Below are 23960 nucleotides of genomic sequence, written 5' to 3'. Positions count from 1 at the left end.
AAACAACCATAAAAAGATACAAAAACAAAATCCTACCCCCTCCCCAGTCCAGGGCAGATCAATCTACATAGTTAAGTTTGCCAGATTTTGATGGTTGCCATTTTTCAGGGTTATCAGTAAAATATTTTATAATTTTATATTTTACCATATTTCAACAAAATCGTCTACATCATCTATATTATTCAATGGATGCAATCTCTTTGCTAATTTTTTTGATACAGCAATAGACCTGACATTCTGTTTCCAATGAGACATATACATATGTTCCAATGCTTTCCATTGTAATAGGTGTACTGCTACTATAATAAAAAGTAATTTGTTCTTAATAACAGAGGTCAAATTGACCTTCTTTAAAAATAGTTAACAATCCAAAACTTGAGGTACATTCCACATGTTGAATGGTAATATACCTTCTTTCTGTAAATACCCTCTGCCAGAAGGGCTTTATATGTTTACACACACGTCCACCACATGTGAAATGTTGTAGCTATACTATTGCAGCCTCTCCAGCACAGGGGTGGGATGGACAAACCACAAGTTGCATTGTTCTTGACGTGTCACTCATGTTTTTTACTTGGGAAGACAAATCACAAGCCCAGGTTCTCATGCAATGCTTAGTCAAACCTAGGTTTAGCTACCAATAGCATGACAGCAGCACAAACAGGGAAGAAGCGAAGAAGCTGCAATTTTCTAACTGCACCAGCACCCTTGCTCATGCATGTGTAACCTTGGTTTGGCTTAGTAGTCTTGTTCACATGTGGAAGCAAATGCCACCGATTCTTTCACTGAGAGTTATTTTAATATATTATGTTCTTAGTGGCTTACATGTCAACCCCCTAATACTTGGGGGGGGGGCGGTTTAGTCTACACTACTTTGCATCCTGTTAGCTCATTTAGATGTTATGAAGGCAAACATTTTTTTGTGATCAACTGTTCTTCTAAAGGCAAGTAAGTTAAACAACTTGTCTATGTTATCAAGAAACAAAAAATAACATGTATTTTATTCTTTTGGGCAAACATGAAGTAGTACTTTTCCATTAACTGGACCACTTCAGCCAGAAAGTGAGAGATCACATGCCCTCCCTTTAAAAACAAAATAAAAACAAAATCCAGAACCTCCTACAATTAAAAAATCCTACTACTCACTTTTCTTTTGCATATTTTAACCTCTTATCTTCTTCTAGTACCTGCCCTATATTTGCTATAACCCTGATTCTCCCATACTGAAGAAACCTTCTCTTGACCCATTGACTCTGTACAGTGCCTTTTTGTTTATTTCTTATTGTGTATTTGGGTTTGTTTTAATGAATCTTATTATATTAGGTTAATTATGTTGTATGCCCATTTGCATATTATATGAAAAGTGATTATATGAATCCTTTAATAAATAAATACTAAAATATTTTTTGTCCTATTTCTCTTGAATGCTGGGTTATTACTCAGTATTTCCTATTTTGCTAATTCGTTGTTAGATACACATCAGCACAATTTCTGTTCCTCCCATTGAACTGAATCTGCTTTTCTTAGTGACCTCTGCCTTGCTAAATCACACGGGTCAGTTTTCTGTTTTGCTTTTTTTTAACTTCACAAGTAGCACCAATGGTAACTGAACCCCCTTGAGCCATGCAGTATCTACCTCTCAAGCTTTCTGTGAACATGATGGGTAGTTGGATGTCAGCAGGAATTAACATCCAGGAATTCAGAAGGTATAGTCAATACACAAGGTGTTTGTGATGGCTCCAGATATTTAGGTTGAAGCAAACAACAATCCAGAGGTGTGCAGCTGGAGTTCCACTCTGACATTTAAATTACGGTAAGTGATTCATCCTTGATGGTAAACTTGAGGTGTGGTAAATTACTAGGATTAATCAAGGTTTAACACAAAAGGTCTGCCATGCTTAATCTGAATCTGTATTCACTAGATATCAGCCACAGAACTCTTATTTCTTCTACTTTGAAAATTAAGGAGTTACCTGACAGCATATGCTGTTTGACTGATAAAATTGGGAATTAAAATAGATAGCTTCGACCAAACATCAGATAAACTTATTCTCTCAGGGTGGTGGGGGGAAGTGTATTATATAAACAAGCATACACATACATGCAAAAACAAAACAAAACAAAACGACACAAAAAAAGAAACATGTCAAAAGGACATGAGGTTACTGGGCAACTATTCTATAACCGTACAGTAATTAATTACCTGTACAAAGCTCTCTAGTATTAAACTCAAAAGGGCTGACACGTCTGCCAACAGCTGTCTCCAAGCTTTCATTTCAGCAATCAAAGCTGAAACCAACAGATAAGTACCAAGACAGATTTAATTACTTTCCCCTCTTACTTTCATTAATTTTATTAGATGGAACATTCAACGTCCCCTCAGAATGGGGTACGCTGCTATGCTGCATATGAAAACAAAAGAGAAATGTTGTGGTGCTCAGAGACATCTAAAGTGAAATCTGTCTGGATGTCTGTACCAGATATAATTTCACAGGTGAATTACGGTATTCTAATTCTGAATGCATAAGTTGTTATTGCAATTTCCAGGGAAATGTAAGTTGCAATCTTAAACATACTTGCTTGGAAACAATTTCATGATTGTGCTACAATGAGGCTGTCTGGCTGTTTGAAACTTCTTTCTATCTTAGGAACAACCAATAATCTGTAGGCAAGATACAACTCCCAAAGCAATTTTACCTGTCCCTAGAATCCCTACCAAATTTTAAACAATACAAAAAATAATAATTAAAAATTGACCATTTATAATTGTAAATAAATGTTTTCAAGTTACAAGAAATAAGGATGTTCTAAGGATGACTGAAGTTATACACCTGTCCTTTGAATTTTATATTTAAGTGTGCATATTTGTATATAACATTTGTGCATGAACACACATGGTCAATAACTGTGTAAAACCTAGAGATGAAACTATTAGGTGGTCACTTTGTGCTTCAAGAACCTCTTCTAGCCTTTGACCAGTGTTTAGTGGAGAACACCCACCCCAAAACAATAGAAAAGTCCACAAAGCTCTGCCTTTGAGTTTTCATTTCTTTGCTTTGGCAAATTGATATTTGAACAATGGCAAGTTATAGATATTGCTGTGGAATAAAACCAGTTCTGCTCCTTAGCAATCCCTTGGGGACACACACACACAAATGGTGTGCAGTCATAATTCATGCTCACCTCAAGTGCAGCTTTAAAAAAAATCCAACTGCAGACAACATGATTATCTGTAAATCAAAGAAACACTTCCTCATCAATAATGTCCCCTGCATGCCATAGATAAGGTGCATTGTACTCTTATCAACACCTTAATTATACAAGCTCAGAAAACACACAAATGTCTACTATTCACTAAGCTCTTGATATAATTTCTCATTTGTTGTCATTGCTGCCATATTACTTTGCCTATTAACTATCCCACACTTGAAATTTTTGTTGATAGAAACAAACTTCTTTGTGCATCCTTATATCAGACAAACTTCAGTACCAACTGCACTGGGGGATGAGTCAGAAGGAAGATATACAGTACTTCAATCTCAAGGCAACAGTGAAAATAAGCTATCTTTTACAGACCCGTATTGCTGACAAATGGAAGGAGAAGCTTGAAAGAAGGCTTTTTGTCTGTCACCTTACATTTCTTGAAAGCCTGGCAAATCCCTTTGACCAACCAGAGAATTACGGTAAACTGACTATACTGATCACCCCTTTTGGGAGATTCAGTTTTTAACACTTCCCATTTGGAATTGCAAGTGCTCCTCTGAAATAAAAAGAACTCCTCAAACACGAAAGGAGTAATTGTATTAGTTGATGGTGTCCTAATACATGGCACATGAATGGAAGCCCATGACAAAACACTGGTCATTGCCTTGAATTGGATCTTTTAATCCGGACTCAAACTAAACAACGTGTATGTTATCAAAGTGAAACGGAATTCATGGGGCAAAGCCATGCTTTGAAAAGGTAAGTGCCATTAGATAGAATCCCAGAAACATTATATAGCTAAGATGCTCTTGGAGAATACTGAACTATTTATGTAAGTATTCACAAGACATCTCATAACCACTAAACCTGTTCCTAAGGTCCAGGGAGGAATCAGGAAGCTTCCTTTATAAAGATAAAGAACATGATCTCCAATGTCCCGATTTTGCATATTTGTGATGTCAACAAACCTACAATGGTTCATGAAGATGCAAGCAGCTAGTTGCACTAGTTGAAGTGCTACTACAGCTACTACAAATGCTCCCACAACATGTTTCAGAATGGATGCCAGCCACATTCTGTCCAATAACTCTTAATGAAGCAATGAAACAAAAGCACACTGTTTTTTTTTTAAAAAAGATGTTTTCAAAACCTTTTACAGATAGTTATGCGGTCAACCTTTTTTAAGACTCCTCATAAACCCATAAATGCTTGGTAAAAGGGGCAAAATGAATCAAGTACATTACTATGCCAATGTCTTCTAATAAGACTGAGGAGATTCAACATGATAGGAAATTTTGTTTCATGGGATGGAAACTGTTAACAGCAGACACCTTGTCAAGAAACCGCACAAATGCATACAAGTTAGAGGAATTTCAAAATTATGTTATCAGATCCAGAATTTAAGAAGTAATTAGAAATTGAGTGTAGCCCAGCAGATTTGCTAATGGGAAATCAGAACACTCATTCCAGCTACAGAGAAGAATCTCATTCCAAAGTAGCCTGATCTGGAAAAAGTTCAGAATATAAAGCTAAGTGAAGCTATTAACATATCTATAACTGGCACAATTTGGTGTGGGAACTACTACATTTAGAGCCAGGAGACTGAGCTTATAGTCAATAACGGAGAAAAGACATGTCACACTCCAACACCATTTTCATATTCTCCTGACAGACCACCAACTACTTAACAGAAACAGATTTTTTTTCTATTCCTAAGAATGAACAAATGGACAAGTTCTTCTGGAAACTGAATCTACTAAGACTCTGCCTGTGCCATCTTCTGATAGCATTACTTAGTCTTATTGAGTTGTTTTGACTAGGACCAGCAAAGCTAAAATTTGAAAATATTACACAGTGCACTTAGTTATTAAATCTAGTTTGTGCTCTTGTCTCATGTTCTGCAATTACACAGGAAAATATTGTTTCAATAACCATGCTTTTAAGAAATACTACCTCTATTAAAAGAAGCCTGCACTTACCAACATGCCCATTGCAAAGTAATATTTGCATTTGAATTACATCTTTGTTATTCCTTAAATCCCATTAGATTTCTTTTAGAGTAGGCACTTACATAAAAGTAAATGTAGAGATGAAAGGCATCTATCTTTTTGAAATTTTAACAATTTAGAATAGGGGTTCAATAAATAAAATAATTCCAGAATGAGTTAGAAATTGAGGTTTCTCATATTTCTACTTAAAACAAATGCAGGGACTATGAAGCAAAATAATATGTCACAGGTTATTTTAATAAAATAGGATATGGCTTTCAAATTACTGAAAAATGTATTACAGTAAAGCTACAACACCGTAATACTCAATAATGTATCTGAGCATGAAGACATTTCTTCAGGCTCTTCAAAGTATTATAAGTCTGGTCATATTTATATTATGGGCACAGCTGCAAGCTGATGCCTGTGGCACTAGTGACTTCAAGGGAGTGCTGTGATAACCACCCTTTCCACTATGTAACAATGCATTGTATATGAATATATGCTTCATTTTATTAGGTAGTGAATGAGCCAGACTGGACAAACTGAATTTACTGCAGAAAGAGAAAATAAATAGCATTAATCATTTTAGACAAAACTCTAATTCTGAACAATCTTCTTTGGAAGTCCTAACCATTAATACCAATGAGTTCAAGGGGACTTACTCTTGTGTAAACATGGTAACATTGCAGCCTGAGGCACAACTAATATTCTCTAGGTAGGGCTAATGTAATAAAATTGGGTTAAAAACATTCCTTGATGTTCCTAGAAACCTAATGATGTATGAATATATATTTTTTAAAGTAAAGGTAAAGGACCCCTGACAGATAAGTCCAGTCGCAGATGACTCTGGGGTTGCGGCGCTCATCTCGCTTTACTGGCCGAGGGAGCCAGCGTTTGTCTGCAGACAGTTTTTCCGGGACATGTGGCCAGCATGACTAAGCCGCTTCTGGCGAAACCAGAGCAGCGCACAGAAACACTGTTTACGTACCTTCCTGCCGGAGCCGTACTTATCGATCAACTTGCACTTTGACATGCTTTTGAACTGCTAGGTTGGCAGGAGCTGAGACCAAGCAATGGGGAGCTCACCCCGTCACGGGGATTCGAACCGCCGACCTTCCGATCAGCAAGCCCTAGGCTCAGTAGTTTAGACCACAGTGCCACCCGCGTCCCTTATGAATATATTAATCATATATTATTACAGGCTGGATCTAGACATATCAAAGAAGTGTTTCAGTTAAAAGTGTTGTAAATTTAAACGGAAAACAGGTAGAGAAAAATGGGACTCCACGTCACCATCTGGTGGCACAATGTTATATCGCATATACAACACATATGAATCACTTCTCTCTTTTTACCAGTTTAGCCGAGTCCACACTTTGATCTTAAATATACTGACTTGGAAATAAATCCCATTGATTTTTCTGTAGAGTTTGCTTTTGCAATATATGTTTATGGTTGCAGCTTTAAACTACTCATCAGCAAAGCTGATTGCTTGGGCTTGAAAAACGTTTTAAAACTGTCTATGGCAGCAGGCACAAAGTTCCAACGAAAAAGGAAGTAACATGTAAAAATCAGCTAACTAGAAAAGAAGCAGATGGTGTTTTTAAAAACAAAAACAAAACAGAAACCTGAAACGAATGTTGGTCAGGTTCACACTTCATATTAAACCATAGTTAATGTTCAACTATGGTTTCACGAGAAAGTCCCCAATTCACTCCTTTCCGGCCTCACTATACTGGAAGCAACAAACTACAAGTCTTGGCTTGTCATGTTATCTGAACTCAGGGTTGTGGTCTCTTTCTCTCTGGTTGTAGCCTTTCAGGACAATGAGACTAGGAGCCAGGGAGCAGTGAAGCAGAGCCGCAAAGCATGGATTTTAATGGTATTAAACAATTAACATGATCTTATGCTAATTGAGAACACAGTGAATTGTTATTTAGGAGCACTTTCCAGAGGGGTAGCCATGTTAATCTGTTGCAGCAAAAACAAGAGAGTCCTGTGTCACTTTTTAATACAATTAGACCAATGTATTTATTAAGCCATAATATTTATTATTAAGCCATAGAGGAAAGAATACTATTTTGGTTGTGAACACACAATACACTTTCCAAAATGGGAACACCTAGTAGCTTCCAGCTGCACAGCTGCCCTCCTGACACTGGGGTCACTGCAGCTTATCTGGACAGTGTGGGGGGAGTCAGGGAGAAGTTAAGTTGAGACTGCATTGAACTACTGGCAGAGCCACTTGGGCATACAGACCCCAATCTCACTGTTGGCCCCCTGCCTCACCCCTCGTCCATCCAGTAAAAGTGGCAGCAACACCAGTGTCAGAGCGGAAGTTCCGCAGCATTGCTGCTAACCTATATTAGTAATTTATAGTGTAAGTTCAAACAAGTGAGATGATAAGTTCTGCAAGGTAGTAACTTTCATGGACCTATTTGCAAGGTTTCCATGAACCATAACAAAGTGGTGTTTACAGCCAACAGGTCAATCATATTTCTTGAATTATAGCTGATTTCCTGACCTTACTTTGTAAGCAGTTTGAGCATCTAGATTAATCAATAGTTATTATTGTTTCTACTGAATAAATTAAAGCATTTCATTTTCTTCCTGAAATAATTTCCTACACCAGTACATTGAATTATGAGCACAGGACCACCACAGCTTTTTCATATGGTTTGCAGGAAATGTTGCCAAACCAATTGCAAGCTTTTTTTAAAAAAAATGTTAAGATCAAAATATTTTATTGGTTCTCTTGTTGTACCTATTACATAAATGAACAGTATCTCAGTAAAAAGATGATGAAAGGGGGAGTTTTGTCGATAGAATTGACTCCTCCCTGCAAAAAAAACAAAACCTCAGATTCAAGATTAGCAGTTCTCAAGTCCTTTAATTAACTGTTTTCCTATATTACAATAGGCCTTAAAAAGCAACACAATAGATTCAAGAAGTTCTTACACTTTATCTGTTATATTTGTTGTTGTTGTTGTTGTTTTCCACTAGCAAGAAATAATGCAATAATCTTATGGCTGCTTTCTCCCATCTAACCACTTGCTGCAGGTTCCCTACCTTCCCAGGTTGGGTGAATGGCAACGGATGATCAGTGACATGACTTTGTCAGTGGTGGCACCCAGGCTTTGAAACTGCTTCCTCAGAGCAAATCATTGACTTTACTGTCAATTCAACATTAAATCAACCTTTGGGGATGGAAAATCAAAATGCCCTTTGATTACCATTTCCTTGCTGCTACTTAATTTTATTTGATATTTTAGTCTGGTTTATTGCATTTTATACTTTCACCCAGCCATCTTGGATACCCAATGTAAAAAGGTAGGAAAGAAAAAAAATAAACAAAATTTTAAAAATTGATACAGTTTTAATACCATTTTTTTTATTTCTGTGGTCTCCACTTCAGAAATCAGAAAGGACTTTGCAAATCCATATGGCATTGCTTTTCGATAATTTCATTCCCCCTTCCCAAAAAGCCATTTATAAGTCATAAAAATCCAATATGCTATTGCTTTCTGTTTCTAAAGAACGTGTTTCTAGGCCCTATGAATGCAAACCTAAGGCTGGAATTGTATGATTACAATCTTAGACCTGCTGGAGATGCTTATTAGGATCTCAAGATGATGACGTTTTATCACAGAGTACACAATATACCTCCTTAATATTGAGTGTTCTAGCTTATGCTGCCTATGAAATCATTCCTGTAGACTGACAAAAAAAAACCACCTCTGATGACCCCCCCCCCACCTTTTCATATAATGTTGTTCTCTTACATATAGCATCACCTATACATTTGCAGCTATTCTTTGGTGAAGAACAAACTGAATGTATTCTTTAAGAGTTTACACTAATTTCAAATAGGCTGTCAAAACATTAACTACCACAAGATTCTATGCATTTGATAGTTTGACATTTGAAAAAACTAGATTGTACATAAAATTTAAAGTTATATGCAGAAATGGGCAAAACTTCATTTTAATGAATTACTTGTCATGCAGTTTTTATGAAATACCATTTGAAATCCTGCCTCCATATTTCAACTCTAGTCCTGAAGTAGGATTTTGTTTTCAGAAAAATGCATCTTTCATCTTAAAAGGAAAGCCCAGCACACAATTTTCCATTGTTCTTGGTGCCCTCCAGCACATAAGCTCAAAATATCCAACGCACTTTGACAATAAAAATGTATTTTGACCTAGCACGTTACAGATAAACACTCAATAAAATTAAAATACAAACACAACTGCTGTGACATTTTAAACTTATTCTTGATCTGTTCTAGTACATTAAACACTTTGTGCTACATAACACCAAGAGAGCAGCTGGTACGAGCTCCCTTTCATGTTTGCAAATTAATTTAACCTAATGGATGTGTTTTCGATTAAGCATGCATTGATATTCGGTTTTTTATAGGCATGATCGCAGAGTTCTCCTGCAAGATTTCGTCAGTGTAAGCGGCTTGCTGGGCGGTAAAGGAGCAATCCTAAGCATATTCAGTGAGGTTCTCCGTTAAAGTAAACAATGGTTAGGATCAGGCTGTTTTGCAAGGTTCTCACACTTCCTTGGAACTAAATTCTATTGAATCAGTCAGGCTTTCTTCCAGTTAAGATTTGTTAAGGACTGAATTTAAAAAATTAACACATCTTTTTATTTCGTTTTAAAGTGGTACAATTCTATTGATATTTATATTGGACAGAAGCTCCACCCTGCTTCTAGTAAGGTCAATTTTTCATGACTAGTAGACATTTCATGAGCAGGTTCCCTTATTACATTTTGAACGATAAGCTGGTTTTCAGCTCATACTTTTTTTAAAAAAAATTTTTAATATATCCTACATGCCTACGTTTTAAATATGACGCATATATCAACCTTCCGATCGCTCTTATCACATGCCATTTATTACATCTGCAATCAATGTCAGGTCCATAATGCAGCCAAAGGCTGCCCAAGATGCTTTTGTCCTTTCTTCCTCTTTCCTAATCTATTTGTTCAAAATCAAGGGGAATGCATCACATGTTCGTTCTAGAATGCTGTCTTTTAAAATGGGTATATAAAAAGAAAGCACTTGGTGTAAACCTAATTTAGAGCTACTCATCATGCTAGAGAATAGAATTGCTTTGTACGTGCTTACTGATGCTATAGATTAGCTTTATTAAATTAATATACATGAAAAGTAACTGTAGGAGCGTCCAACCTTATGCTTCTTTTCCCACAAAATGTTATTTCAGACACACCAGTACTCATGAGAACTACTTGCAAAGTTATTTGACAAAATGTAACTTTATTATATTATCATACATAATAAAAATCACTTTAAATGTTTAGAAAGGCTTCAGAATTTCGTGGGCCAAAATTTTGAGATAAGCAAGATTTTATGACATATTTAAATGAGAATGAAAGCTTTTTTAAAAAATGTCATAAATCTTATTTTCCAAGTTTACTTGCACTCTTATTTTCGGCGTTGTGTTTGCTATAGTAGAATCTGAGTGGTTCTTTTATGGAAGCAGTCATTCATATCATCCAGCACAAAACAAATTAAAATCAAAACACACAAATAGTGACCTGTTATATGTATTATCTTTTTTTCTGGTAGCTAGGGCTTCCCAACAAATACTCAAATAATTTTCAATAATTCTTGGAGGGTGGAAAAATACAGGCTTTCTTCAGCAGCTTCTTAAAAAAATAATAATGAAGCATGTTGATTCTTTTCTAAATTCCATTTACAGCCCTGTAGTGCTTCTAAATCACATCTGGGTACCATCTCTCTCTCTCTCTCTCTCAAAACACACACAGAGAGAGGATCATATGCACACATCTAGTTGTTGTCAGCTCCCTGCACTGCAGTACAATGCAGCCCAATACAGGTAGGGCACTAGGAGCTAGATGGAGACTTCTCTCCGCATTCTGCCCCTTCTAGGACCATCACTCATAGCTTATCTGGAGGGGGGGAGCGAGGGCTTGCAGGCTGAGAAGGGGAATGCACCCCACAGCTCCATACAACTCTATAGGACATTGGATTCCACAGGAATATGAAGCCACACGAAGCCATCATTATCGGCATCATACCCTGATGCGGGAAAGAGTCCTGGGTGCTATTGCTCACCAAAGGCCAAAGTATCTCAACGTGGCTTGGCAGAAACAAGGCGGCGAGCTCTTTATTCTGCATGCCTTTCCCCCCCACCACCCGGTCCACCCCACACACCCCGTTTTCTGCTCACATGTCCAAGAGGCAACCCCCAGTAAGCCCACCCACCCCGACCACCGTCAGCATCCAGCCATTCGTTTCGCGCTCCCCAGGCGCGCGCGAGGGGGGGATTCCCAGCAGTGACTCGGGGGAGGCGCACGCGCCGAGCTGGAGCACACACGCGCCTCCAGCCCCCTCGAAGTCCCCGGGTATGCTGAGTCAGCTTCGCCGGCCCCCACCTGACGACGGTCCCTCTTTGCCCCGGGGGCTGCAGACCCGCAGCGGAGAGGAAAGGGAGGGTGGATGGGGGGGGGGGGTAAGCAAAGAGATGGGAAAGAGAGAGCAAGGTTCCGGGACGGGATTCCCTCAGCTGCTCGTTCCATTTCGCCCAAGTATGCGGCGATTTAAACAACAACAATGCCCTCCCCTTAAAGTCTTTTCGGATCCTGGCGCCTAACCAACCCCCCAAGAACTTTGCAAGCTTCGGAAGGAGGGGGGGGGGGGAGAGAATCTTGCAGATTCATCCTACCTAGGCAAGTGCCTAGGTTGTCGTTTCCCCCCTCATGCACTTTGCAACGCCTCGTGGCTTTTCCCGACGCATCGCACTGCAAGAAGTCTGGCTGGGGTTTTTTTTGTTTTGTTTTGTTTTTTTGCAGCCGGCATGCATACATGCACGCTGCACCTTTTGCATTTCCCCGCGTTCGAGGCTTCCCCGCCACTACCTCCCGCATCTGCCTTCTGCAAACACTCTCTCCCACCTCGGAGCCTCGCCTCCTCGCGAAGTTCTCGTGGGGTTTTTCTTTGAGGGCGGAATCCGTCAGAAAAGAAGGGGAAAGGGAGCCTGACTAGGGAGACTGCAGGGTGGCAGGGAGGGTCCTGCACGATGATCATGGCAGGGTCGCGCGCCAAGCTGGGGGGCTTTCCCCCTCGGGGCCCCCGTGACGTGGTCCCCCCAAGGGCTGCGATCCTACTGCGCCCGCTTCCTTCCGAGTAAGCGCGCCTAAGCTGAGGCTGCGAAGCCGACGCCCGCTCCTCCGAGGCAAAAAGGTCCCGCGGAACTCGGCAGAACTTCTGCTTCCCAAAGGGGTCGCCGCTTCCCGCCATCTTGTCCCGCCGCCAAAGCGGCCCCGTTCCCGCCACCAGGGGAAAGTTCGACGCCTCAGAGGCGGCTCCAGCCCCAAACTGACCTGACCGTGAGGTGAAAAAAGTTCCTCGGGACTGCGAGCAGTTCCCGAAGAAGGGAAGCCTCGCTCACTTACCGGCTGGAACTGCAGCCCGCAGCCGCCTCCCTCGCCTCACGCTGCCGCTCCGAGCGCGGCGTGGTAAGCGCTGCTGCGGCTCCGCGGAGGTGGCGGCGTATGGTGGTGTTTCCCCCCACTCAGTCCCGACGCACCGCGCCCGCCCTCTGCTCCTCTCTCCTGAGGCAGGAGCGCGAGGCGTGACAAGAGCCCGAGGAGGAGGAGGGAGGCGGGAAAGTGGCTGTGCGCGCGGGCTCCCCGGCGCAGCGCGCGCTGCCTCTTGCTGCAGTGGCGAAGAGCGCCTGGCGAGAGGGGAGAGTCACGGCGAGGGCGGGAGGCAGGCAGGCGACGCACCGTCAAGAATCGGAGGCGTGGGCGGGGTGCGACGGCTGGGCAAGCCCATTCTCCCTCGCCTGGAGAAAGCAGCGGGGAAGGAGAGGAGGGAGGGAGGGCGCCGGCGGAGAAGCCGTGCGAAACCAGCCTAGCGCGCGGCGGGCAAGAAGACCATTTCCCGAGAAAGGCGAGGGAAGGCAGCCAGGCAAATGCAGGGTCCATTCTTGCCGCGCGCAAGCCGCGAAATAACTCGGACTGGCATAGTCAAAAGCTATTGACAGATCTGAGTACTCCTTGCGGTCGAGCCAAGCGTTATACTATGTATGGCATCCACAGGGTGTGACTGTGACTTCTTTAATGGCAACACACGTGCTGCTTTGATGGTCAAGGCATGGAGTTGGGGAGCCAGCTGCCGGGGAGCGGCGCTAAACGGGGCTCTGCCCCCTCTCCGCCCTGTATCTCTTCCGAGCCTCCATCTGAAGCGCCGTGACACAGTTAAGGATGCAACAGGTGAAGCTTGATGTATGCTTTTCAGACGGAATAGCTATCCTAGTCTGCTGCAGATAGAGCAGCAGAGTCTTGTGGCACCTTGAAGACGAAATCTTATGCCACCGTACGTTTTAGAGGGTGATCAGGTGTTTATGCAAAAAAAAACTAGTCTTGCAACTGATTTGAAAGGTGTTACAAGACACTTTTAATTCGCTTGTTGAAATTCATACAGTTTCTAAAGACACATAATAACTCAGAGAGCAGGAATACTGTATGAATACTTGTCGCAACCTGGATTGTATCTTAAATGGGATATGTTTGGTGGAAACATGTAGCACGAGCACAAACTAGCTTTCAAGCCAGCTACAAAGTTAGCCAAATGTTACATCTCACACCAAGAATTGTAAATCTAATAAGATGCAAGATGCTCTTAAAGCAGATCAGAGAATACATCTGAACAGTCTTTTCTTTCTTTTTCACAGGAAAAGACAGGTGTCCAGGGGTCATAGGAAGTTGCCCTCTACTGAGTCAGACCAATGGTCTGTCTACACTCACTTGTGCAGGATCTTCATTGTTTCAGACAAGGAGTCTTTCCAAGCCCTACTTGGGAATGCCCAGGAATTGAACCTGGAGCTTTCTGCATGCAAAGCAAGTGCTCTGTCATGGAGCTGTGGAGCATCCTAGTGCCAGTAGACATCTCCACCAAGCCCATGACAGAGCCTAGATCAAAGAAGGGGCCCAACCAGCTCCAGCACATAGCCATGTTTTTGCCAGGCCAGCTAGGCAGTCCAAGCCTCCGAGGGCTCTCTGGCTATGCATGCAGATGTCAAAAGCAGTGTTGGAGCCTATTATGTTTTAGTTGAATCATACAGGCACAGCAGATTCTGACTACATTGCCATTTTATGTAATTTACTTTCTCTAGTGAAGAAACTGTCACGGCACTATTTGCACCAAGGGTCAAACTAGAATTGACATCAGAAGCATGATCAGCCTTTCCTTATTTCTTCTTCTTCACTAAATAGCAGTTGTGGGCGTTGGAGGGGGGCTTTAATTATTTGCCCCCACAATGTCTATCGCCTGCAACTCCTACTTGTCCAAACGGGTTAATCCATTGATTTCAGGTTCTTTCCATTTCTCGTTTTTCCAGTTTTCAGTTCTCCATATTTCCACATCAGTTTGCAATTTTAAAAAAGAACATCTCATGAAAATCCATCACCATTTTAGTGTGAATCTTGCCTAAAGTACTCATTTTTTATGCACAATTTTGCCCAATATACACATTTTCGCAATGCAATTTTATCTAATATAATGCATTTTTGTATGTTAGTTCCAGTAATATATGCATTTTATGGATAATTCGCTTAGCTTAGCATGTGCCCTTTTTGTACACATTACTAGGCTGGAGAACTGCATTGCAGAACTTGGAGAAGTGTGAATTTTGGAAGATGGCTGTGTTTCAGCCTACATGCTGTTCAGAAAGTGCCAGTTAGGTAGGTTCATCAAATCCCCTCCCCCCCCCCATCCCTATAATGCAATCTCAGTCCAGACCCCCTGCCTCCAACACACAAACACACGGCTGCTATTTAGTAAATTAAAATAAAGCAAAGGGCAATCATGTTATTAATGTCACATCTGGTCCCGCCCTTGGAAGGCAGTAAGAAAGATGGTGCAGACAGGGTATTTGAATTTGAAATAGATTCTCCCTTCCCCTTCTGCCAAATGAAAAACAACAATTTGTACCTTTAAGAACAGTCAGTGTAGCCCTTCTCAGAACCGTTTGTTTCTTCAGCTGTGACATGCTAGCTGGACTATGACATGTTGCAGTCCAAATAAAAATTGTGACAAGATAGGCCTGTCACTTTCCTGACAGCCAGGCCAAAGAGTCACACTGAGCACAAACTTGCCTCACATCTTTAAAAGGTTTCCACATGCCATTGGCATTCTCTCACATATGTAGAGTAACTTGGTGGTGAAAGGCTAAACTAATTGGGAATATTTATCAATCTACGATTAATGCAAATCAATTAACTTTTGTGGGAATGTTAAGGAAGGTAGGAGAGGGTATATTGTTTTGATATTATCCCTCCTCACTTACGCTAGTGAGTAAACAGGAGAGTATATTCCCGTTGCAACTTATTGGAAGCAAGTTGATGATTCGTTAGAATCCTTTAATTAAGCAATCCAGTCCATTCTCTAGCAGCCCATCAGAGTTGCAAAAGTATCAATTTTGGGTCCTAGTAACCCTAGGAAATAGCAAATTATCTGCTCTTCAACCAAAGGATACTGTGTCAATTCAAGTTTCTGAATGATTGCTGTAAACTCATTCACATGTTTGAGAAAGTCTGTCTTTGAATCTAATTTTAATTTGAGGATGCTTCACATCAACTTTCTGTGAGACTTTTTGCTGGTACTTCCATATGCAATTTCCAGAACTTTAAGAATCTTGGCAGCAGCATCTAATGTATTAACCTGTGCCATTTGCACATCTGTAATTGCACTTAAAATGGTAGCTCTATCTTTGTGGTTCTGATCCTCCCATAGATTAATTGCTGCAATGGAATCTTCCGCTTCACCAGTAGGCTTTTGATTAGTAATTGCATTTAAAACTTTCTTTGCCTAAAGAATTGCTATCGAACACTTTTTCCATGAAATAAAAATTTCCTTCTAATTTGGCCATTCCAAAGAAGATTCCATTTGCCATCTCAAAATCAAAATTTGAAAAATATTCAAAAAATTAAAATTTGAGAAAATAGTCAAAATTCATAATCAAAATCTCAAAAATCAAAATAACTCTTCACTGCCTCAGCTGCTGTGAACTCTGAGGGAAGGGGAAAGAAGCTCAATCCCCTCACACAATAGAACAACACATCCCACAACTTTCCATTCAGTTTGATCTGTGCTCTTCAGAAAAAGGCTAAAAACTAATGTGGAAACACTAAAGAGCGGGGGGGGGGGGGGATCTCATCTCTCTCCTTCAGCCAAGCCAGCTACAGATGTCAAGCTCAGCAGTTGGTAGTTACCTGGGTCTCTCCCCGCCCCCTTTTGAAGATGGGGACAATATTTGCCTGCCTCCATTCTGCTGGGACCTCACCTGTTCTCCAATAATTCTCAAAGATTCTAGACAGAGGCTCTGAGATTGCACCCGCAAGCTTCTTTAGTACCCTTGGGTGTCGCTCATCAGGCCCTGGAGATTTGAATTCATTTAAAGTGGCTAGCTGTTCCCTTTCCACCTCTTTTCCTATCTTGGGCTACAGCTCCCTCCTTGCATTGTTTATTCTGTCAACACCAGGTTGCGCACTGCTTTACGCCTTCTCTTTGGCTCCAAATAGCATTTTTCAATCTTCTCCACACAGGTGATCTATTAGTTGTGGTCCAGAGGTAGAGGATACTGTGGAGCAGCCCCTAGTGGCGGAAATGCAGCCCCCCTCCCAATCCGGCTGCTGCAACCCATGAATAAACAAGAGACAAGAGTTTACCATTGCAAGTGCTTTATTGAGCCCACTTTGGAATGTGGTGAATCTCTTAGTAATTTACAGAATATATTATCCATCTTCCTTTTGAATGCTTGTTTCTGATTAGCTGATGCATGCTTTGATCCTACTAGCTGTGGCTGTCAAGGGCTGGCTCACATCAAAAGTGTGCTGGCCACTTCCTCTCCAGGCAAGACTGTTTCTGTGCAGTAGAAAGGTGGAGCCAGGAGATTAACCAAAGTTTTTACAAAACCCAAATAGCTGCTTCTTTCTGTAATGAAGATAAAAAACCCTATTAGGACTAGAGTGGCGCTGTGGTCTAAACCGCTGAGCCTAGGGCTTGCCGATCAGAAGGTCAGCGGTTCGAATCCCCGCGACGGGGTGAGCTCCCTTTGCTCGGTCCCTGCTCCTGCCAACCTAGCAGTTCAAAAGCACATCAAAGTGCAAGTAGATAAATAGGTACCGCTTTGGCGGGAAGGTAAACGGCGTTTCCAGGTGCTGCTCTGGTTCGCCAGAAGTGGCTTAGTCATGCTGGCTACATAACCTGGAAAAACTGCCTGCGGACAAACATCGGCTCCCTCGTCCAGTAAAGCGAGATGAGTGCCACAATCCCTGAGTCGTTCCTGACTGGACTTAACTGTCAGGGGTCCTTTACCTTTTTTACTCAGGAAATAATGGGATGACTTTCTGCTTTCCCTCCGACTCTGTCATCTGTTACCTACATGTGACAATTTCCAACTGGAGATAAGGGTTAAACAACTGATGAAGGGGAAAGTACCATTGTCTGGCATTGGGGCATGCCTGTAAGGCATGGGGTTTATTTCAGCCAAGCTAGTTTCATAACTACAGGGAATATAGTAAGCACCAGGCACAAGATTCTGTATCTGCTCCTTTTCCCAAAATAAGTATGCCTGTGCAATGTGACTGTTCAATGAAAGGATAAGGTAATCTGATTAAATATTCAGAAATACATGGAGGATAGAGAGACTGCACAGTTTAGCTGTCTGAAGATTTTCCATATACCTGCTAAGTTGATTAGGTTAGTTGTTCAAAGACACCAAATGAGTCAGCCATATAAATCCCAACTATTCAAATATCCTTAAAGACAGCAGTAATCTTTGGCATGTAGAAGTTCAACATTATCTGTCTTCTATATAAGGCTTATCTATCAACAAATTAAGTTGTGTATCTCTGTGAACAATCACAAAACCACAAAGCCATGTTCTTTAGAGATATATTATGGAGCCCCAATCTATCTGATCAGTTACTCCCTCAGTAATTTGAATGTATTTTTACAAATATATAGTAAAATATCTTTTAATGCTCATGTTTCAAAAGGCTTTTCTCATCTTCTCTTTCTCCTTTGCTTTTACCGTATTTTTTGCCCTATAGGACGCACTTTTTCCCCTCTAAAAATGAAGGGGAAATCTGTGTGCGTCCTATGGGGTGAATGCAGGCTTTCGCTGAAGCCTGGAGAGCGAGAGGCGTCGGTGCGCACCGACCCCTCTCACTCTCCATGCTTCAGGAAGCTATCTGCAAGCCTTGCGCACCTGGCGGGAGTTCCCGCGGGTGCGCGAGGCTTGCAGACGGCAGCCTGCAGCCCGAAGCACGGGGAGCCCTCCGGAGGACGCCCCGTGCTTCAGCCAGGGGTCTGCAAGCCTTGCACGCCTGAGGGGAGGTACCGCCGGGCGCGAGAGGCTTGGGGCAGCAGCCTGCAGCCTGAAGCATGGATCGGGCTGCAGAGCATGCCCCGTGCTTCGGGCTGCTGTCCACAAGCCTTGCACGCCTGGTGGGAGGTCCCGCCGGGCGTGCAAGGCTTGAGGCGGTAGCCTGTTCTGTGGACTGGGGTCGGGGGAAGCTCAGGCTTCCCCCACCCCAGCCCCGCGGCTGGGGGGGGAATAATTTTTTTTTATTCATTCCCCCCCCCAAAAAAACGAGGTGCGTCCTATGGGCCAGTGCGCCTTATAGGACGAAAAATACGGTACTTTGAAGCGTTATACTACTGTCATTTTATATTCTATAAGTTTAGAAACATTCCTAGTCAGCTAATAATAATAATAATAATAATAATAATAATAGAATTGTAGAGTTGAAGGGACCACAATAATAATTATAATTCTTGCAAACTGGAACTAAAAATGCTCAGCAGGCCCTTTCCAATATAATTTGTCATGCCATTGAATTTAATACATGTTTGAGGTTTCATAATATATTAAAATGTATCAGATTGTTTTCTTGTTCAGCCAAATATCCTTCAAATGAGTATGTCATGAACAGTCCTCTCTACTGCACTTTACTAGCTTCTTCCAATTAACATGTTTTCTTGATCTCATTGTTTTAATATAAACCATTTTGTATTTCCTGAGATGAAACAACATACATTTTAGAAATTACTATAATGTAGAAAGTGAACAGGGCTGTAAAGTTCCAGGCAACTCACTGCTGAGAAAGGGGAATCTAAATACTGCTGGAAAGACTAAAACACCTGTAGAAATTACAGCTTGGAAGCAGAACCATAAAATATTTATATTTTCTTTTGATTTATGAACCACAAAAGCCTTCTAAATAGTAGTTTTGATTCAATATAAAGATTGTCTATCGCATAATCATAATAAGCAGCCATCAGTTTCTTAAGGGTGAGTGTGCTGAAAACTCTGTTTAACATTTCAGACCAATTTACAGCCTACAAACAAAATGACAGTAGAAATTCTAAGGCTGACTTCACTAGGTTTTTTGTAGTTCCCCATACAAATTTTACTTGAAACTCTTTATTTTTTCATTTTAAAGGGAGGTTATTTCCTTTCCCTTCTAAGCTGCTCATTTTCAATCAATATTTGTATGTTTAGAGAAGGTAATTTACATGCTGCCACTGGTAGATAATATGAACCTTATATAGCTGTCTATGTCTATGCATATACACTCAGCATTTTAGGCTGGTTAGTTTAACAACTGTTCTGGGAAAACTGGTGGAAAGCATTCTAATAAAATTATCAAATGTATAAAACGAGTATTGATGAAGTAGAACAAGGCTAGCTTTGGTAAGACCCATCTTGCTAACCTTTTAAAGTTCTTTGAAGTGCATTCCATGTGGCTCTCAACAGCAGAACAGTTCTGCTGGGGAGAAAGAACAATTTCACGACACTGATTGATAGCAATGTAAGAATTACCTTGCTGGGTCCATTTTGCCCAGGAATTCTGTTTCAAATACAAAAAGGAAATCTGTACCCTGTACTCAAGTGTAAGTATTGTAACCATAACTCCACACTTCATCACAAAGAAAAAGACAAATCTCTTTAGCCAACAACACGAATCACTCGTTTTCTAGCTCTGCACTATAGCCAAATTAAACTGTGTTGTCTACAATATATTAGGCAATATTTATTACTTAGCACACATGTTCACAGACGTTTTATACCACACACACACACACACACACACACACAAATACAATACACAGAAAAAGAGAGCAACATATCTAGTTGTACATATCAGGATACTTTAAGGGAGCAAAGGGCAATGCAAGGTTAATTACACTTCTTGACATTTGGAAAAAAATATGGCTTCTTGGTGTAGTTCAAGCATGAAGGAGCAGCTGGCAGTACCAGCAAAGGACTGCAGAGCAATGAACAATCAATACACCGTCACAATGGGAAAACTATTATTTAAGCTTAAATAGGAAGGCACTATAATTGTTATATACATCAGTTTAATTTTTTTTAAGGAGAGAAAACAACCCAAGTATTTTCTGTGTGTGACCTTTTTTCTTTTTAAAAGGTCATTTGCAATGTTGGGGGGATGCAGAAAATAACTACAGTGGTACGTCGGGTTAAGAACTTAATTCGTTCTGGAGGTCCATTCTTAACCTGAAACTGTTCTTAACCTGAGGTACCACTTTAGCTAATGGGGTCTCCCTTTGCTGCCACCGCGCAATTTCTGTTCTCATCCTGAAGCAAAGTTCTTAACCTGAGGTACTATTTCTGGGTTAGCGGAGTCTGTAACCTGAAGCGTCTGTAACCTGAGGTACCACTGTAATGTCTTTTGAAACAAAATTTGAAAGGAAATGTGAATTTACAGTTAAAATAATTAAATAGCTACAGTATATTTTCCTCACTTGCTGAACTCTTATCCTTTGAGTGCTCATTTTCATCTGAATGTTGATAGGATCCTCCATGTGATTGGGAACCCTGCATTATCATGGCTCCTAGTCATGCAGAGACCTCTCTGTGTGATAATCCAGACACACTTAGATCCGCTTTGCAAGACATGGTAAGCCAAGCTATGGCTTTTCAGGACTGCACAAATGTGCAGTCTCTGAACTAACAGCTTGCAACTGCTTTGCTCTTTCCTAGTCCTTTTTACTCCCCTGCTGTGTTGAGCTAAGGAAAGTTTTGTGTATCATGTTAGTGTATCATCTGAACCTGGACTCATGATTAAACTTCCTCCTCGCTAACCATGAATTGTAGCCAAGAACAAATACTGGGGACTAAATTTGGGAATATTGAAAACTACCTTATATCAAATCAGACTATCTAGCTATTATCTGCATGGAGTTGCATTAGTTCTACAAGATGTATGTAGCCCTACCTGGAAATTCTGGGCAGGTGAGGAGGCAGAGGCTTTGGTTAGCCATAAGCCAACATACTCCAGCCTCTCTTATCTTGGCCAGGGGAAGACTGAAAACAAGGGAGAATTGCCCCAAGTAAGGAAATAAAATATGGATCTGATTTCTGCAGAAGGAAGTATGGTTTATTGGTTTATTGCCTGTCTCTTGACAGCAGTTTCCTCCTAGACTCTGCTCAGGCACAAATTCAATCCTATGGGAGGAATTAAATACTATACCAAATGGCCAACTATTCCTCAAGTTGTCTTCAATGGTGAATTTGTGGACCCTGCAACATATTTCTCCAGATGCATCCGAATGGAAACTTAATGGAGTTAAGAATTTGCTCCACACTTCTAGATTTCAAGAAAGACCATGGCAATAATAATAATAATAATAATAATAATAATAATAATAATAATAGTTGTTTTGACTTTGACAGAAGGCAGTTTTTGATAACCTGGTACCAGAAAAGTCTTATGTAATTTAACTCAAACAGTTAACTTTTTAACTAACAACGAGGTCTATCACTAAAACCTCTTGTTGCCCATTGTACAGTATGCAAAGCTGATGAGCTGATGTGTGGGTATTTGCATGAAAATATTTACAGTCACAGCACTATGAATACAGAGTTTTGCAACTAAAGTAAAACAAGTAGGTAGCTTCTATTTTGCAGTACTTTCGTGTGCATTTTATTTTTGTTTATTTATTAAATTTGTATACTGTCCTTCATCCATACATCTCAGGGCAGTTCACAACATAAAATACAATATAAAATTCATGATAAAAATGAGAACAAAAACCACAAACCAATAAACCTCCCTCCCTTTCCCCTTCCACAAATACATTTAAAAGCGGTATGTTAATATTTCTTGCAAATTGTGTTCTATATATAATGCATTTTGAATTTGTTTAATTACTGTAATTCTATTGTCAATGTTACACTGTTCACTGCCATGTTGTTGTTGTTTTCTTAATTTGGCAGTATAGAATTTTTTGCTATCCCCCACTACAAAGGCTAGATATTTTTTCATTGCAAACTGCCAGCTCACAGCTTGGCAATAAGACTGCCTTTTGCAGCCCTATTTCCTTGCCATATGCAATCAACACAAAGGCAAAGCTTCTGATCAGTGCCTGCCATCATCTTGGCTTGGGTGTACAGCTATTTAAGACAAATAACATATGCTAGCATCGGATTTAACTAGGAAACATTGAAACTTGGCTCACTGTATATATTACATTTTCTCTAAAAGCGTTTAGATATCCAGATTTCCATGATAAAAATTAATCCAGCGCACTAAATATACTTCCAAAGGATGACCAGGGAATAATGTAGACAAACAGGTATGGTGACTGCAATTTGGAATCAAGTTATGGATAGAAAGGGACGCAGGTGGCGCCGTGGGTTAAACCACAGAGCCTAGGACTTGCCGATCAGAAGGTCAGCGGTTCGAATCCCCGTGACGGGGTAAGCTCCCGTTGTTCAGGCCCTGCTCCTGCCAACCTAGCAGTTCGAAAGCATGTCAAAGTGCAAGTAGATAAATAGGTACCACTCTGGCGGGAAGGTAAACGGTGTTTCCGTGTGCTGCTCTGGTTTGCCAGAAGCGGCTTAGTCATGCTGGCCACATCACCTGGAAGCTGTATGCCGGCTCCCTCAGCCAATAAAGCGAAATGAGCGCCGCAAGCCCAGAGTCTGTCACGACTGGACCTAATGGTCAGGGTCCCTTTACCTTTACCTATGGATAGAAATACTGTATGTAGCAGGTGTCAGGATTCTCGTTTCCTATAATGCCCCTCAGGGATGCCTCAGAGACCTAGAACTGTTTGGGATTTCACCATCATAAATACTTCTGTATCACTCTCAAACTTGACAACTGTTCTGTTCATCTCTGACCTCATCTCAGTTCTGAATGCTAAACAGCATCAATAAAAATTATTTGGGTAATTACAATATACATATACAGGGCACCCACTATTTATCTCTCTCTATTTGTTCCTAACCTCTGCTTTTTAAAACAACAACAGCACTTTTTCTCTCTCTTTCTTGTTGAACAGAGGATTAACCTTTTTATCCCCTGATTCCTGACTTTTTTTTGTAGGAGCTCCTCCTCCTCCTCATGCACTGCCTTCCCAGTAGGAATCCAGCCCCTGCTGCCTATAATTAATTAAGGATAAGCATGATATGTAGTTTCATGCTACAAATTGAATGAGCGTCTAGTTTTGCCCACAGTTAGATACAGGAGATGCCTGATGATGAGCATACACAGTTTAGAAGAGGAGTCTGATGTCTGGAAAACAGCCAGTATAATCTCATTATTAAAGATAGATCCAAAAATACAACTATCTTTTTTAATTTTAGTAATGGACCAAGTCACAGGAATTATTTGAAGAGATTAACTACATAGCTAAGGAAGGTCATACTTTGGCTAAAAATAATAGAACTA

General features: G+C 40.8%; 1 protein-coding gene across 3 annotated transcripts in view; it reads right to left on the bottom strand.

The window, feature by feature from the left end:
• Positions 1-13115, bottom strand: part of SV2C (synaptic vesicle glycoprotein 2C) — a 100117-nt gene extending 87002 nt beyond the window's left edge. For 2 of the 3 annotated variants that reach the window (XM_077936297.1, XM_028748654.2), the window contains exon 1: positions 12645-13115. The gene's annotated coding sequence lies outside the window, so the exon portion shown is untranslated. The remainder of the gene's footprint in view (positions 1-12644) is intronic. The other variant, XM_028748653.2, reaches the window with a different exon arrangement.
• Between the last annotated feature and the right edge of the window lie 10845 nt (positions 13116-23960).

Source organism: Podarcis muralis, chromosome 11 (assembly GCF_964188315.1).
Source record: "Podarcis muralis chromosome 11, rPodMur119.hap1.1, whole genome shotgun sequence".
NCBI classification, from domain to species: Eukaryota; Metazoa; Chordata; class Lepidosauria; order Squamata; family Lacertidae; genus Podarcis; species Podarcis muralis.
This window is presented reverse-complemented; position numbering and strand designations above follow the sequence as displayed.